Source organism: Eupeodes corollae, chromosome 2 (genome assembly GCF_945859685.1).
Source record: "Eupeodes corollae chromosome 2, idEupCoro1.1, whole genome shotgun sequence".
Lineage (NCBI taxonomy): Eukaryota > Metazoa > Arthropoda > Insecta > Diptera > Syrphidae > Eupeodes > Eupeodes corollae.
Genome location: NC_079148.1, coordinates 14,067,541 through 14,086,897, shown reverse-complemented (window position 1 = coordinate 14,086,897; position 19,357 = coordinate 14,067,541). Strand labels below are relative to the sequence as shown.

At 34.4% G+C, this 19,357-nt stretch overlaps 1 protein-coding gene and 1 long non-coding RNA gene across 3 annotated transcripts in view; one reads left to right on the top strand and one right to left on the bottom strand.

Moving 5' to 3' along the window:
- LOC129947156 (NEDD4-binding protein 3-B) overlaps window positions 1-18,326 on the bottom strand; it is a 70,686-nt gene extending 52,360 nt beyond the window's left edge. The window contains exon 1 of one of the 2 annotated variants that reach the window (XM_056057605.1): window positions 17,573-18,326. The gene's annotated coding sequence lies outside the window, so the exon portion shown is untranslated. The remainder of the gene's footprint in view (window positions 1-17,572) is intronic. The other variant, XM_056057604.1, reaches the window with a different exon arrangement.
- On the top strand, window positions 16,661-17,635 carry LOC129947162 (uncharacterized). Its single transcript, XR_008781690.1, has 3 exons — window positions 16,661-17,342; window positions 17,414-17,444; window positions 17,502-17,635. It is a non-coding gene; the product is annotated as an uncharacterized LOC129947162 (long non-coding RNA).
- Window positions 18,327-19,357: the final 1,031 nt, after the last annotated feature.

Genomic DNA, 19,357 nt, shown 5'->3' with positions numbered 1-19,357 from the left:
TTCCTAAATCCAATGTTTGCATACTTAAGTTACATGAATTACGTTCATGCAATGTGATTTTCATGCAATTGCTATACATAGAACTTATGAATATGTGCCTAGATTTTATAAATGCATTCCTAAAATCTATGTATAGCATACATGAAAAATATGAATCTATACATAAAGCCCAAAATTCGGACCCTAGATTTTATGAATGCATCCCTAAGAACTAAGAACATGAAAAATATGAATCAGTCTTTAATTTTATAAATAACTATTCAGAAAACGCATGAATTTTTCATAAAATTTATGAAACCTTTACATAAAACCCAAAATTCTGTCCCTAGATTTTATGACTGCATTCCTTAAAACTATGTGCTGCCTTCATGAAAAATATAAAACGGTCATTATTTTTCTGAATAGCTTGTCATAAAATTGGTGCATAAAGCTTAAGTTTTATGACTTAACATTTATGAAAATAAAGAAAGATTATATTATTCATAAAATACTTGCAGAGCAATAATGACTGCCGACACAAAAGATTAGAAAAAAATATTTTATGTTTCATAAAAGTTATAAGTTTCATAAGTTTGCCTTATACAGAAAACTTGGGTCTAAGAAGTTTGTAAACCTTATATCAAGCTTAGGGTTTTGTTCTTAATACTATGAAGCTCAGTTGTTGGAGATATCAGCTATGTATTTGCCACCCTCGACCGGATTCTAGCGTTTTTTTAACTAATTTCTATTTGATAATGCGGATTTTAATGTCAGAACGTTAGATGGACTAATTACCACACATTCTTTGGGCAGAATAAGATGCATCTCGGCGGACTTGTTATTTTTTAGCTTTTGGATGGCTCTTTCTACTTCTTCTCTGCTGGGGGCTGGGACTGGGTCTTCATTGACTGGTCTTGCTTCTCTTTCGTCATTATCTTTCTCGACATTTTGCGCATTCAGCATCTGTTGGAAGTGCTGCTTGAAAACATCTACAATTCCCTGTGCTTCGTGACTACGTTTCATTCACTGTTTCGAAAAGCTTGTGCCCCGGTTCTGAAACCAGAAGCTAATTGCTTCGACCTTTTAAAGTGGTGGGGTGTTGTATGGGGCTTATGCTGCAGCTTTTCTACACACCAAGTGTTTTACCTCCTCGTGGTAACCACCGGAAAGTGGTTATATCTTTAGATATAAGCTTGTAAGCGCGGGTGTAAAATCGGAAAAAAACACCTTATCAACGGCCCAACAAATTTGGAGGTTAGCGCGAGGGGCTAACAACCCCTACACAGTAAAAAACTTGAAAGTTATGAGAGACATACCAGCCTCGGATAATAAACCCCCTCTTATGGTAATCAGACCCGGAACGACAAAGGACTACGCATTAAAAGTTTGTACCTGGAATGTAAAAACCCTCTATACTCTAGGTGCAACTCAGAAACTTGAATCTGTCCTCTCGCAGTTTTAAGACAGATATTACTGCGATCCAGGAAATACGGTGGATAGGATCAGGGACAATGAAAAGAAAGAATTGCGACATTTATTACAGCTGTCATCAAAGATTGCATATATTTGGATGCGGATTCGTCTTAGAAAATCGGCTTAGATGGAAAGTCAAACCAATAAGTGATCACGTGGCTGTGATCCGCATCAAGGCCACATTACAGAACATCAGTATAATATGTGCACACGCCCCTACCGATGATGCTGAGGAGTCTAGCAAGGAGGCTGTCTAGAGTAAGACGTCAAAATCGTACTCGTAGACTTTAATGCAAAAATCGGGAAGGAAGACATCTTTGGCGGATTAGTTGGAAAGCACAGCTTCCACGAAGAAACAACAGATAACGGATTCCCACTAATCGACTTTGCTGCAGCGCATAAGATCTACACAGCAACCTGGCGATCTCCAGATGGTCGAACCACCAACCAAATCGACCATGTGCTAATCGGCGCAAGGCACGCATCCAACATCCTGAAGGTGTGCACTTTCCGAGGAGCAAATGTCGACTCTGACCACTTTCTTTTAGTGGCTAAGTTAAGAGCTCGAATATCAAACGACAAAAAAACACGTGCAGCCCAAAGAAAGAAGTTCAACATCGATTGCGTTAGGTCATTGGAGAAAGTCAGAGACTACAGTAAGCGCCTGAGCTAGCGACTCTCCACCGCTGTCCTCCCAAATACTACAGACGTCAACACATTGTGGAACCAATATCGCGAAATAAAAACGTAGCCGAGACTACCGTAGGTTACCATCCACCCCCGAAAAAGAACCTGTATTTTGATGATGAGTGCGTGATATTGAAAAGAGAGACGGAAAATGCACGTGTGCAGATGCTGCAACGGAAAACAAGAGCAGCAAGGGAAGAGTACCGCACCAAAAGGAGAAATGAGAAAAAGACCCTGCGAAGGAAGAGAAGAGCATCCGCAGTTTCTCAGCTCAAAGATCTAGAAGAGTCTCGGGCTAAGAACAACACCCGACGTTTCTTTAAAAGGAAGAAACAATTTCAAGAACCAAACATGGTTCAAAACATTAGTTAAGCTTCAGTCAATCTTTTCAATCAGAATATCGACTGCATTTTAAACAGTAGTTTAAGTTTTGTGCCAATAGCCGCTATACAAGCGGAAATGGACTTTAATCAAAATTACCTATTTCACCAATGTTGGCAAATGTAAACAAATTATCTGTCTGATCCATCAGCTTTTGGCTAGCCCGTAAGCCATTTTAATTGTAAGCCTTTATTTCAAATTAAAGTCAACTTTCTTCCAAATAAAAACCAACAACAAAAAAAACAATTTCTGTCCCTTTGGGGCTTTGATCTACCTATACTCTTACGTATTATAATCAAACCAGCTACGCCAAACATAGTCGTTGTCGTAACAATCATGCAAAACATCAATAATTGCCTTGTAGTCCTGCCCCAGCTTCCACAAACTTCCGCTCACACGAGAATAATTTTAATGTTAAACTCCGCAACGTTGACGATGACGCTTCTGGCCGTTTCGTTCCGACGGATGACGGGAACCCAGACTTAAAGTCAATTAGGAAACAAAAAATAATGTTCAGGCTAAGTGCGATGGGAATTACATTATTTTTCGACTTTTTGTTTATTCTGCGAACACATTTAGCATCTTAACATTTTGACTTCTTGTTGCAACAATGTACCTAAACTGTATTGACATGCCAACATTTATATTTATCTCACTTTCATAAGAGTCAACAGAAGCAAAAGAAAAATAAACAACAGCTTGGAGGTCTATTATGGAGTGAGAGCAGAAGAATGGTAATTGCTCTGGGAAAATGTCACGACAATCGCAAAACAGATGGTTTCATCATTTGTGTCATTATTGCCACCACAGTAAGCAGAGTTGCCATATTATATTACATATTTAAAACTGTAGTCATATAAGTATAAAACCATGACAGTAAGATCCTATAAACTAAGCAAGTGGCGGAAATGTCAAATCAACGTTAACAGGTACAAAATACACGTCGAAGCTCTACTAATGAATTCATAAGTTTTGATCTGTATTCGTAAGTAAGGAGTAACATATAACAATGGCGTTTTTTCGAAACGTCAATTGAACTGTCAAATGCTGTTCATTTTTGCAGCAGATATTGGCTGCTGTCAACTATAACGTCAACCTGTTTTCAAAAAGTCAGTTTGATCAACTTCATTGTTTTTTTACTGCTTAGTTCAGTCGCGAAATGTTGTATAACTTTAGCTAACTTTACTGAGCAAGTTGAGTTTAATGGCTTTTTGAAATGTGAATGTTTGACGCAAGAGACGTTTTCAACTTTGTAAGTATTTTTACCCCGTGGCAACCCTTTAAGCCTTCAGTGACATCATCGTCAGCACCATCATCATTAGGTATCATCATCACAAGCTAAACAACCAACCGTATCTCCTTTTTAAAACTTCGAAACATTAACATCATCACAATCGGGTCGCGTCGTCGTTGGTGGGTTTAATTATTATCAAATCGTTCCACATTAATGGAGAAAAATTAAAAGAACCCACATTGCAATGAGCAAAGAGGCAACCATTAGTAAGTAATGAAACAACTTACTAAACCATCGAGCATCATTTCATCCATCTTTTTTAGCATTATTGAGTTTAAGTAACTCGACGCGCAAGTCACTATCATAACTTCATCTTTCATAGAAGACAAAGTCAAAGTCTACCGATGCAAGCTGCATGAAAGTAGAGAGACAATAATTTTCTGCAGCGAAACTTTTGTCGTGGTAGATTCAATTGAACGGCTTGAGGGAGAGAAAAAAAAACAACAGCATTAACTGTTGACTATAGACTACCACTACTCTTTCTTTCTCTCGCACTCCATCTGGTGGCTGATCAACTCACTAATTGGCATTTGAACGAAATCATTGGACTGTTAAATGTGAACAAAAGTTACGTAATCAAAAGGAGACACTGAATGACTATGACGACGACGACGACGGAGACTACGATGGTGGCACACGTCATTATGCACGACAACAACAATAATGAAGTGAAGCAACGCAAACGTAAAGGTGGCGCCACTATCTAAGGAAGTTCAACAGTTAATAGTAATTTTTGTCAGTATAATTTATTATTGGTGTGTATAGAAATTGTTTTTGGTGAGGTTTAATCAATTTCAATATTCACTTATGGAAATTGATTGTGCTATTTGGAGCGAGCACTAATTCGATTAGCAAAAGTGCGAACGTGGTCTTAATACATACAAATATTTTTATTGTAATACTTTTTTTTGAACGAAAAAGGATTTAATGCAGACTGGAAGTTTTTATTTTATTGGAATCTACGTTTATATTCACTGAACAATTGACACTATTCACTGTTCAGAAATTAGTGCTAATTGAAAAACTTTTGACAGAAGAATGGATAACCGTGCTTAAATAAGGAGAAAATAATGAAATTCAAAAGTTTCAAGGTTTTAGCAAACGAAATTTGCTATTTTTCACACTATCTTTTTTCTTGGAACTGTCAAAATTAGTAACAGGAGTATATATTTTCGAAATAAGGCAATGGTTCAATACGCAGCGAAATTTTAAATTGTAATCTGGTGTAGTTTTAACTTGTCAAGTGTCAAAACATAAAAGTGACAACTGTCCCCTTATGGTTCCTATGTATTACAGTTTTTAAAAGTTATTCCAATGTTCTTAAATCATGTTCAACATTTTTTTTCTCTTAAATACAAGAAATTATCATAAATCTTCAATCGACAATATTTCTACAATCCCACATAAAAAGTTGACAGAAAATCAATAAAATGCAATATATTGTCATCTTCCTTTATAAGCTGTCAAAATGGACTTCTCTTAGGAGTTATTTTTATGAATTTATTGGAATGATCATTTCACTCAAATCAATATTTTTGATCCACACGACAGACCAAAAAAACAGACAGACAAGCCTCCCATTTCAACATACAAGTATAAAGTAATTAAATGTGATTTTATAGTAGACATAGTTTGTCAACTGTCATGCATTTCTGGCGATCGGACGGTTGGTTGTATTTGATAGATAAAACCAACCAACCTTCCCGGCAAAAGCCAAAGCGGAAAAACCCCCACGCATCATGTTTGGAATAGAACATCTCTCGAATCTAGACGAGATAAATAACCTAACTCTGTTTAATTTATTACCGATGAAATAACCCGAATCCTCAATCGCAGACAACATTTATTATTTCCTATCTCATCGTCTTCAACTATTCGTTGTCGATTCACAAGAACTCACCACAGCTATAATGTGGGCCAGAGTTTTTTTTTGTTTAATCCCGGAACGTCACCATCTACAACATCATCATCATCGTCAAGACTTACTTGTCTCCGATTGCTGTGGAACAGTAGAGCAACCTACATTTATTCAGGTCGAAATGAAGTTAGACAATTTGATCCGAAGGCTTATGATTTTAATCTTACAATTTCGATGGGCTAACCTTCAAAAGTTAGCAAATGAATTCAAATTTTATTTAATTTTGCGGTCTAGTATTTGACAGAATAAAAATTATCTAAAATTCTGTTACTATGAACACAACTTAAAAACACACAAAATTTACACACTGGAAACCTATTGCAACAAAGAAAACATATAATTTAAATTTTTAGAAAAATACGTAGAGCATAGGTCACTTATTTCAGTGACAGTTGAAGCTGACTTTTGTATGCGCTGTAAAACAAATTGATTCTAAGTCACGTCAATATTGCTATTTCTTACAAACGTCAAATTCTTCACTTTGGAGAGTTGACATTAGGGCTATTTTGAAAATATGAACGTCAAAAGAATTTATGTAGGAACTTTATTGTACTCATTCACGAATCACGAGACATGAATTAATGATATTGGGCAGGTTCAGGCGACATAAAGGATTTTAAAGTAAGGCAAGTAAGTAGGATCTGATTGGCCAGCTGCCAAAAAATTGCCTTCCAATTAAAGCAACTTTGTTTGAAATTTGAATGGAAAGTTAGTCAAGAAAAATCTCTCTAGCTATACAGTCAAGTCTAGCTATGTCAAAATGACTGTTGATCATGTTTTTTCAGGTTTCTTGTCAATTTTGAAAAGAAATAAGTAGTTTTTTTTACAATACAAAATGCAAATCGTGATTGATTTGTAGCTTGCCTGAGAGTGTTATGTACTTTTTGTACTATGAACTTAAAGTAGAGGTTTGAAATTCATGACACTTGAAAAACGAACTAGTTGTTTTGGTCAAATTGTACGTTCTAGGAATAAAATGACATCGCATTCTCTATGAGTGTTGTCTGTCACTTCTGACGTTTTAAAGGAAAAGTTCGATCAACATGAGTTTTATGATTTATTTGTCCCACTGTTTTTTTATCAATCGGACTTATACGAATCTCTTAATGGTCCAATAATATCGTTGTCGTCGAAATTCATTAAAAATCATTTGAGCCACCCACGTGAGCTTGAGGGTTTGCTTCGAAGTAGCTACATAAAGCAGGGTGCAACACTGACAGTGACAGCTGTAAGGCTGTAGAAAAAGCATCAATACCAAAAATGGTATTGAAGAGGTGTGTTCTGAAGCTACCAGTTTTGGATCTCCATCTTCATGTGAATGTCCAAACCTACTACCGAATCCTATTAAAGAAATGACTTTTAAACGATTTCCGTGATTATTATTAAGCATTTAGTAACCATCATCAGATAAATAGATAATGAAATACTGATATGGGATGTTTTTCTGAGGTGAATGTTGCTTACGTTCAAAATTATTGTCTCTAACTATCCGGATGAATAGAATGTAGAAAATATTTGGAATATTGTTGTTGACTTAAGAGGTTTCTGAAAAGTGAATTGATGTTGATTAGATGATTAAAGTTTTTGAAGCTTTTTTATGGATGGATTGTATCCAAACAAGATTTATGACTGTTTTGATTTCATTAGATTCACAACCAAACAAAATTGAGCTAAATTGAGCTATTAACATGATAATTGAAAATTAAAAAAGAAAAATAACAACACAAATAAATAATGAAATTTATTAATTCATAATGAATTTTGATATCAGCAATAAAGTGAACGTGTCACAGAATAATTTGTAGATTTAATTTAAAGACAAATTAAAAATGCAAATGATTGACAAAAGCAAAAATAAGATTATTTAAAGTTTTGTTTTGATTTTTATTTATTTATAATACAAATTTTGCGGGTGGATATATTTTTGTTTCAAATAAAATATTTGGAAAGATGCAAATTGCGAGACGGATCGTGATGAAACTTAACGATTAAATAATAAATCGAACAGGGCTGAACAAAAATAAACCGAAAAATTCATTTCGAGCTTTAAGACATAATAAATTATTCTGCAGCCAATATAAAAAGTGTAAGCGAATGATTATGCTTTGCAACCATTTTTAAATCTTTTTGAGAAAGACGTCAGAATTGAATGTCAAGACTAGTTTATTAGCAGTTTATATACTGTATACATATATTAAAAATAACAGATAACGGCTTCCGACTAATCGACTTTGCTGCAGCAAGATCTTCCAAGGCGGAAGATCTACAGAGCAACCTGGCGATCTCCAGATGGTCGAACCACCAACCAAATCGACCATGTGCTAATCGGAGCAAGGCACGCATCCAACATCCTGAAGGTGCACACTTTCCGAGAAGCAAATGTGGACTCTGACCACTTTCTGGTAGGGGCTAAGTTTAGAGCTCGAATATCAAACGACAAAAAAACACTTGCGGCCCAAAGAAAGAACATCGGTTGCCTTAGCACATTGGAGAATGCCAGAGACTACAGTTAGCGCCTAAGTGAACAACTCTCCGCCGCTTTCCTCCCAAATACTACAGACGTCAACGCATTGTGGAACCAATATCGCGAAATAATAAAAAACGTAGCCGAGACTACCATAGATTACCAACCACCCCCGAAAAAGAACCCGTGGTATGATGATGAGTGCGTGATATTGAAAAGAGAGACGGAAAATGCACGTGTGTAGATCCTGCAACGGAAAACAAGAGCAGCAAGGGAAGAGTACCGCACGAAAAGGAGAAATGAGAAAAAGACCCTGCAAAGGAAGAGAAGAGCATCCGCAGTTTCTCAGCTCAAAGATCTAAAGGAGTTTCGGGCCAAGAACAACACCCGACGTTTCTTTAAAAGGTGGAAGCAATTAGTTTCTGGTTTCAGAACCGGCACACAAGCTCTTCGAAACAGTGAAGGAAACCTAGTCACCGAAGCACAGGGAATTGTAGATGTTTTCAAGCAGCACTTCCAACAGCTGCTGAGCAGTCGAGCAAGATAATGACGAAAGAGAAGCAAGACCAGTCAATGAAGACCCAGTCCCAGCCCCCAGCAGAGAAGAGGTAGAAAGAGCCATCCAAAAGTTAAAAAATAACAAGTCCACCGGGTCGGATGGCATACCCGCGGAACTCTTTAAACATGGAGGAAGTGTTTTGATAAACCGCATGCACCAGGTCATCACCAAAGTGTGGGAGGAAGAATGCATACCCACTGACTGTTCGATAAGCTTCATATGCCCCATCTACAAAAAAGGCGACCCGATGTTATGCAAAAACTACCGTGACATATCCCTGCTTAATGTTGCATACAAAATCCTATCCATCGTACTACTGTGAGAGAGTCTTAAACCTTTCTGCAACACAAATATCGACACGTACCAGTGTGACTTTAGGCCAGGCAGAACAACGATAGACCAAATATTCACACTGAGGCAGATTCTGGAAAAGACCAACAAATTTCAAGTCGAAACCCACCATCTTCTTATCGACTTTAAAGCTGCTTATAATAGCATCCATCGCCAAGAGCTTATGATGGCGATGTCTGAATTCGGGAGAACGAACAAACTGATCCAGCTGTGCCGCATGACGCTAAACAATACGGAGTGCAGTGTGCAAATGGGTAATAGCTCATCCGAGTTATTCCAAACTTGCGCAGGGTTTAGGCAAGGAAATGCGTTGTCATGTGACTTCTTCAACATAGTCCTGGAGCACACTATCTTCAACAAATCCACCCAGCTCCTAGGCTATGTGGACGACATAGACATAATCGGTCGATCCAAGAGAGCAGTGCTTGAGGCCTTCACAGCGATTGAAGAACAGGCGAAACTCGTTGGTCTTGAAGTGAATGAGGACAAAACAAAGTACGTGTTATCAACAATCAAAGCAACATCTGTCCACTGCCTAGGACAAAACGTCACTGTTGGTAGCAGCAATTTCGAGGTAGTTAAGGAGTTCACCTACCTTGCAACAAACATCATTCCCACGAACGACACCTTAGTGCTGCTTCGGTTTGGCCAAACAACTGGGTTCAAAACTCCTCACTCGAAAGACAAAGTGTCTGCTATTAAAAACTTTGATTTTACCAGTCCTACTCTACGGCGCTGGAAGATAAGTAAAAAAGGGGAATTGATGCTGGGCACTTTCGAAAGAAAAATTCTTCGACGGATTTTTGGTCCCGTATGCGGCGATGGCGAATGGAGAAGAAGATACAACCGATAACTGTATGAGCTGTACCACGATGTGGATGTAGTCCACAAAGCCAAGAAAAGACGACTACAATGGCTCGGCCACATCGTGCCATGACAGTCTTCTCAGCCCAGCCTCTAGGTTTAAGACGACAAGGAAGACCGAACCTACGGTACAAGGACCAAGTGACTGCGGATGCCAGAGCGCTTGGTCTCGGTGACTGGAGAGTGCATGAGAGGGATCTTTCAGGATGGAAGTCTGAAGTATCTCCGGCTGAGACCCTTCATGGATTGTGAGCCGGATAAGTACGTAAGTAAGTATATATTAAAAAACATTCAGTCAATAAAGTAAGTATTCAAACATTTTCACTGCTACCTAAAACTGGCCCCACAAGTTATGTGCTATAAATTATCATATTATATTTCCTGACATTTTCATCCCACTTGACACATGTCAAAATAATAGTCGATTGTTATCTAATTCAATATTTTTTTCTTACACTAATTACGTCAATATTTTTGGCACTATTTTCATATAAGTCCCTTAAATTCAATCAATTATCATTTAAAAAAATGTTTAACTGCTTAAAATGTAAATCTTACGCCCTCACTTGAGTACTGTTTAAGCATAAAGAGACATCAAAACTATGTTTTTGATTGAGTGTTTATGCATAAAATTTAGAAGGTGCTTCCATATTTGTTTTGATATAAAATAGACTTTTTATGATCTTTAGTTCAGACAAAAAATGCCGTGATTATCATTTATGGGAATAAGAATGTTAAGTATAGCAGTGTTTGACATGTTTTCTAAACAAAATCTATTAGCATAAGAAATGTTTTGGAAAAAAAATAATTTAACACTAATTTTATACAAAGGTGTGTTGGATTATTTGGCCAAATTTGTAACGAAAGATTATTATTTATACCTATAATAAGAACCTACTGCCTAGGTCCATAGAAATTTGGGAGCTAAGTTTGGATTTTATCTACAAATTCATGACAAATGACAGTTGACAAACGAGGTTAGAATAAATTCACCTCAGATCACATTGACTTTAAACGAGCATTATTATCAAACAGATTCCTTACCATTTAGCAAATGGGAAAGATAAAGGTGTATACAAAAGAAACACATTCTTCCCAGTAAGTGTCATTCGATGACATGACAGCTGCTGTCAATTGCAAAACCATCTGATCTGCTTTTGATTTTTAAATGTCTTCAAAATAAACCAAAAAAAGAAAAACAAAAATCAATCATTGTTATGACAAACTTAAAAAACTAAATTTATTTTTGAGTTTGCAAAAGATCATTATAAAATTTCAGCATTTGCTATTTTAATTTGCAAGAAAGGTTAACAACCGACTTAATTCATTTTGCAATTTATCTTTCTCTTCCAAAATCATATAAATATACTTAAATTAGATGCCTTTCAATCGAAATCTATAAAGAAATAAAATGTGTATTCTTTTGAATGAATTTTGTTTCTTTTATTTGCTATAATATAAAAAAAATCAAACTTGCGAAATCGAATTGTTAACCCATAAATTAAATCAAAAAATGATTATAATATAAGACAAACAAAAAAAAAACTGCGAGAAATATACAAATTATTTACCATAATACAACAAACAAAAATATTTCTTTTCTGACGGAATAAGGCCTGCGGTTAGATACGCCTTATGAACTTAATTTGTATTGTTGTGTATTATAGAATTTGTAATTTATATTTAGAAAGTCTTTACCAATCAGTTCTTTTATTTTTATTTCTCTTCTGCAAAACATAAATCATATTTTTTTCTTTCCTATAATAAAGTGCTATACATACTTCAATACAATGTAGATATTGTTAAAGATTTTTATCAATAATAATTTATGATGATTAACATTAATTCACACGTAAATGTTATTTATTTAAAAAATCAAACATACCTTTAAGACTTTTTTAGTTTAACATGTTACTTTTGAGAACAAAAATAAATACATCTTGCAATGACAGTTTAACTATTATGGTAACCAAGTCCGTCTGTGGGAGGGTGAATGTCTTTATTTTACTTCTAAGGATTGTTTAACTATTTGTTTTTATTATTTGCTAAACTTATACATTTTATGGTTATTATTCTTTTTAAACAAAAACAAAAGGTTTCAAAAATGCTATTCGCATTTCCTATAAAATATTGACAGTACGCCAAATGACATCTGTTCATAGTCTAGAATTTGACGTTTACTAGTAAACAGGGAGGAAAAAAGTATAAATTGAGGATTTGACAGCTATTGCGTTGACAAGCTCGAAAATTCAAGAGTTGTTTAATTTTTTTTATTTTAAATGTTTAATTTTAATTTAATTTTAACCTTGTTGTTAGAATTGACACCGACTAGATGTCGGATTGACGTCGAAATTAATTTCAAACTCTTTTCCAACTGAATATCACTGTTGATGTCAATATATCATATATTCTTAACATAAAGTTGGGTCAAAATCAGCTTAATTATTTTAAACCTTTACAAAAAAACATTGTATTGGTAAAAAAGCAACAGAAACCACTTGTAACTAAGTAGCTGTCAAAATATGATTTCAAATTTTAATTTCTAACTAAATTGACGTTTCAAATGAAATCTGACTGAGGTCATTAGCCATCCCTCTCACACAAACAATTAATTTACAAAAAAATATTACTGGATTAAATTCTTCCTTAAGTTTTATTTAAAGGTACAACTACATCTCTAAATGCATTAGCGAAAAGTTGAATATAGGGTTTTCCAATAAAAGGTTTTATTTTGATCAGAAAAAAGGAAACTTCTGATGTAACCTTCAGTGGTCAGGTCACCAAACCCAAATTGTTATTTAAAGAAGTTTGAAATATTTGTAATCAATACCCGTGTTTTTTGGCATTCTATAAATAGTATAGTAGAAAATTCCCAACAAAAAGAATCTGCAGTAGCCAGATTTTTGTATTTAAAAATTGGTACAACTAACAGAAGACCTGTCAGAATACTAATAAAAAAAAACACAAATAAAAGAAATTTGTGAAAATCAAAAATTAAAATTTACTTCACCAAAAAAAAAATCTAACTAAAACTAATAAAATGGACAGTTTTCAAGAAGAAATGGCAAGAAAACATCTGGAAATTAAGATTACATAAAAATAGTTCATTTACCAATTGCAGCTTTGACATAAAATAAAATCTTCAAGAAGGGGGTTTGTTCGTAGACTACTGCATTAACATGTGGTATTGAATCTCGTCTCAATTCTTTATATATGTATGTAACTGAATTGAGTTGAAATGAGCTTAATTTGACCCGATTCCGGTCGGAGTCCATTCAAAATGTGTGAAGAAAAACCTGTGTGGAGGAGTTGGTTTTAAAGATAATGCATTTTGGTCTGTTTATTTGCATGTTTGTATACAAAAAATATATTTTGTTTCAATCAAATAAAAAAAAATTGCACATGGAGTAGGTAGCGTATTCTAATATGTTGCTGAACTATTCAGTTTTTCATTGTTCAACACGAATCAAACGGTCTCACTTGCACTTCATAAAAAACATCGAGACACCATTTGCATTTTTTAAAGTGCTATCAAACATAATCATTTTTAAATCTTCTTGTGCGGTGGAAACACCAAAAAGATTTATTTGATCTAAACTGAGATAAACATTTAGTGGAAACATAGCAAAACTTAATTATCTTGTCTATTCTTGCAAAATAAGCCCAGTTAGTAAATTTTCATCAACAAAACTTAATAATATCAACAGTAACAAATCGATTTTTTTTCGCAAATGGAAAACACATGATTCAAAATGTACAACTACTCAACGAACACTGCCATCGAGATACGAATGCAATTTCAATCGTACCAACATTTGAGAACGAAATCACATAGGATCCATTCGAGACTCGTATAAATGTCAAAAACCTATCCGTAGTACGATTCTACTTTATTTTTTATCAGGAATATTTATACTATGGACATTGTTTTTGTTATTGGTGTAAGATCCTACTATACTATTGATAGATTTTAAAACAAATGTTGTTGTCCAAATGTTTGGGACTTTTAACAAATTTAGTTGTATTTTTGCTAAAGTTATATTTTTTTTGTATATTTAGCTGTTTACTTAATTTTTTTAAGCTTGAAGTCAATATCACTATTTTGTCACAAAACGTTCGAGTAGAAAATTTTTTCTAATAGAATCTTGCTTGAATTGTTTTTGTAAACTGTCAATTTCATTTTTATAAATAATTTACTGGACCTCAAAACCCTTATTCTCCGAAGCATTAATTTAATGTTTTGAAATTCCTATGAATTTAGTATAACGTGAAAGAGTACTATTAAATGGAAGTCTAAAGCGTCATTCCTTTTTTTTATTTATTTTGTCACAAAGCAGCAACTCTAGTTTTTGACAGTACTTGCTGTTTCGTGTAAATTCTAATTTATTGAAAGTCGATTAATAGGAATATTAAAAAGGTCGAGAAAAGTCAAAATTTTCAATTTGAAGAATCGAACCGATTATAGTAAATTTCAAAGGAAAGTACTAAAAAAAAACAAGTACAGGGTCCAGCAAAAAGATCTCTCATATTTTAAAAGGCAATGACAAATAAATAAACAATTTAACAGACAATTTGTATTGAATTTTTTAAATTGGAACCAGACTTCTTTTTGGTTCCTATTCAATTGATTAAACTTTGGTTAGAGGAAGGTCTCAATCATGTGACAGTATCGGTCCACATTAACTGTAACTTTTCGCCTATTTTCTTCGAAAAGTACGGACCTAACACACCGAATTCAGCAACAGCATACCAAACTGTCATATAAGGGCCACTCCATTATTATTACTAAGAACGGTACGTAGACCTCTTTCTATCTACACCTGGAATACATTTTTATCTATTAAAAGCTTTAAATATTTTTCAAGAGAAATTAAAGGAGGCATTTTCCATTAGAAAAAGCCGTGCCAAATGTCAAAAAATGACAGCTACAAAAGTGACATCAATACAAATAGAGATTTATTCTAAATGAAACCATTATTAATTTGTATTCAAATAACTGTAGATATCTACGTATGTAGATATCCATCAGTTTCATTTGGCATGTTAACTTGAATTTTCGGAAATTCCTTTTTTTTAATTAATTCCATAATACAAATTTCAAAACTGAGCCTCAAACACATTCTAATTGTAAGAAAATAATTGTGTTAAACTGCAAGCTCTTGGAGTCCAATTGTGATCACCTCTTCGAGATATAAAACAGTTAAGCATCTTGCACATGAGCTACGAACTGCGAGCTGTGGATGTTTGCATATTTTGACTTTTCTACTTATATTTTGACAGTTACAAATTGTCAATTTATAATTACCCTTTTCAACAAACAAAACAAGAGTGTTATAATTTTGAGGTTAAGTTGAACGCGAACAATTTATTCGTTGCAGTGTGGCTGACACTGCAATTCGTTACTACCAAATTGATTTTACTAAATTGTCTTGTTTTAGAGAACAAGATGCAAATTATCCTAACATAAGTGTCAATTGGTTTCTTATAATTTAAATGTGTTTTTCTTTGAAATTGACTTTTTAAAATGTGTAAAATCACGTTTGTTCGTCCATTCTTTCATTCGTTGTTCGCTCTTATGTGCAAGGCCCTTTAGTAAGCTTTTTTGTCGAAAATGTGAAATATTTTGCTGTATAGTAAAATTTGGTCTTAAGCAGTTTTCACATGAGCGCGACCAACGAACGATGAATGAATTAAAAAATGTGAGTTTACATACGTTTGGAAACATATTTCCACACAAACTCTTAACAAAACGATAGAAATATAGTTTCTATTTGATTTATGAATACTTTTACATACTTTTACTTTTCCATATCATATATTAATAAATTTAAGAAAACAAATTTATTCGTCGCGTAAAAAATTGTAATTGATACGAACTGTCAAACTTTAATCGTGTTCCACAGTAACCACACTCGCAACGAATAAAATAATCGCGCGTACTTAAACTAGAATAATCATTCTTGTTCATTCATTCGCGACGAATTAAAAGCTCTCATGTGAAAGAAATGTCAAAATCTCCGAATATTCGTTCATTTGTTGGCCGTGCTCATGTGAATGGTGCTTTATGTCATTTTTAGAGCAGTTTTTACATGACAGTTTCAAAAGTGGCATCTGCCGAAATAGCGGGCTTTTTAAATTCATCAAAAGTTTGAAATTCTTTTATTAAAATAACAGTTTTTTCGAAACTCAATCAAAATTTGATTTCAAGATTTATGTAAGAATGAATGCCTACGTTCTATTGGCCAACAAACAAAATACATTAATTGAGCTTTAATTCGACCTTAATTCACACCAAATACTTTCCAATTAAGGCAAGCACCCATTTCAATATGTCAATTATATTGTATTATACTTTTTTTAAATAAAACATCAACAAAAATGAACCCACTCTAATTCAAGGTTAATATAATCCCCATCTCATGAATTTAGTAGGTAGTTATACGTTACTAAACATCATATACATAACTATTGTTATGGTTGGTATAGTTTGTATGCCTTAATTGGAAACTCGAACAAAAATTATCCCAAATTGGCAAATACATAATCATCCCATCCATATGCTAAACTATACAAACTTATAAACAGACCTCTTTCGTCTGTTTGGAACTTAATTACAGCCATTTTGGAAAAAATATACTAATCTAATATCCGGTAGTTCAAAACATAAATATGACTCATTTAATCAAAGTTCAAACCACTCCAAAGGGCTCAAAGCAAATCATTGCCCTATATTCCATTTAAAATTATTGCATTCATATGCTTTGGAACATAATAAAAATAGTGACAACTTTTCCTTCTTATAAGCACTCGATGGTCAAGCTGATACTGCAAGTTCATACATGTCATAAAAATAAGAGACACAAAAATAAAAACGGAAGCAAAAGGAATACAAAAAAAATAATCTCGAACTTGTTACTTGAAATAAGAAAAAATTGAGAAAAAAAAGTATGCTACACTCCTAACCTCAATGATTAGCCTCAATGACCATCGTTAAGCAGAAATATCACCAAGAAAAATGCAAAATAAAAGTCCAACTACTGCCTGGGCCTGCCGTTGCGCGCACCGTACGAGTGAGTATATATATATGTACAGTGCAATCCTTTCCATCCATCCAAGAACAACAACACCAGTTTATCCGCCATAGAATGCAACTTCAAACCGCAAAGCAAATGCAGTTTGCATCTTATCAAAATCGAAACGGCAATAAACTATCTTTTGTACAAGCGCAAGAAGCAAGGTGGGTACAAGTTGGAGGAGTTTTGTGGCACTGGTTGGTATACTGTAGCTGGTGCTAGTGCTGGTGCTGTTTCAAGTGCTCTGTAGCTCCCTCGCTGGTGCAACAACAACAACGACGACGCGACGATCATTCTGGGTAAAACACCAATAGAACTCTATAAGCGAGCTACATTGCTTGGCACGATTTTCAATTATTTTTCTTTTTAGCCCTGGCAATAAGTTGCAGTACCAGAGGTAGGTAAGGTAAGGTATATACCCAATGGAGTAGTTGTAGTTATAAGTATTTATTTTCTAGATATTTCCCATTCTCACGAAATGCACATAAAATCTTTTTAGGGTTCAAAATAAAAAGATATCTTAACTTACCATGTCGTTTGGAGAATGAATTCCAAAAATGAAAATCACATTCAATCCGAAAAGAAAGCGAGTTCCTAAGTTAGATCCAAAGGTTGATTCTGATTTTTGTTTGTCAAGAGATTCAAATAAACACACAAAAATTAACGGTCACTTTGAAAATGATGAATCTTTGATTTACAAAAACTGCACAAACTCAAAACGAGATTCGGAACACTTTTAGAATAGAACAAAAATAAGCGATGAACTTCAAAAAACCAAGATAACACACCAACTATAGATACGAGTACACTAAGATTGCTGTGCTGCTGCTTCTTGTGAGGGGAGAAAGACCAACTTATAGAAGACACACTTCTTCATTAGGTGAATGGAAAAAATATTCAATATCAAAAATGTTAAACACTTTTTCACTTAAAATTTATTGACAATCCGTGAGATAGCAGCTATTCGTTCGTAACTTGTACCTTGAAGAGGAAACAAAAATATGTAAAAAGATTCGAATTTACATAAATGCGTTTTTAAGTTCGTTATGTCTTATTTTTGTTTTGTTTTTTTTTTAATTTAATTTATATTTTATTTTATAAAAATGAATTTAATTTCGACGAAAGAAAATGTTACTTTTGTTTTTTGGACTGAGATTTTTCTTGTACCTTTCCGGTCTACCGCCAACAATTGACTGAATGGTCCAGAAAGTGGTACATGTTGGCTGCTTCGCGACTTCATCGCCATCGCCGCACCACGCCGTCGTTCGTTCGCCGCGCCGCCACCACCGCCGCACCGGGTTTTCGTTTCGATTTGGAGTCAGCATAAGAGACTGGATTTTTTCTTGGTTACTAGTGTGGCATTGTGAAGTTTACGGCTGCTATAATGGCATGGATGATGGTGGTGTTTATTGTGTGAGGGCTGACACTTTTTTGGTTTATATTATTTGCAGTTAAATACATAATGCCTTTGAGTTGAAGACGTTTTATATTAATGCATGTGGTGATATACAAATGGGTGATTATACAAATGTTGGGTAACTTTTGAGAATAATTTTGTTTACGATAGTTATTAAATCAAACTTCTACAAATTCGGGTGTATAATTATCGGCTCAACTTTCCATTACCGCAGCACGAATTTCGACTCGCGTTTTTTTTATTCGATAGATATGTGCAAATAAATAATAACTATAGCAATTTTAGAGCGAGGAAACATTTATTTCTATTTTTAATTAAATTTTAAAGTTCACTTTTTTCCATACAAAACACTCAAAAATGGTTGATTTTGACATTTCTTCCCTGTTTTTTGTTCAGTGTTGCCATACTTTTTTTTTCTTGGTAATTTCTTTTATTTTAGTGCTCAAATGGAAAAGTACTTATCATATACCTAAACTCGCACCCACCCCAAATCCTATAGTGACCCCAAGCAGGGGCAGCATGCCCCCTTACATACCTAGCTGTTAGTACGCCGGCCGTGCTATCAATTTAAAAAAAACTTGTTTTAGGCTCAAAAAATGCAATACAAAAAAGTAGGGTTAAGTCTGAAAAAGAAAATATTTTTTTTATGACTTAAAGTTGTTCCTCGCCTTAATATTTAAAACATGTTCTATTGAGACCCCTACCTTACTGTAAAAAAAATCAGAAGGAAATTCGTGCTGCGGTAATGGAAAGTCGCCCTAATTATCTAATTAATTTATTGTTCCCAATCGGGCCAGTCACTTTTTTGAGTACATTTACCCGATTACACGGGATGTTTTTTCGTTCGTTTTCGTCTTTTTGACAGGTACCTACCCTCGTTCGATTCGTTCCTTTCGT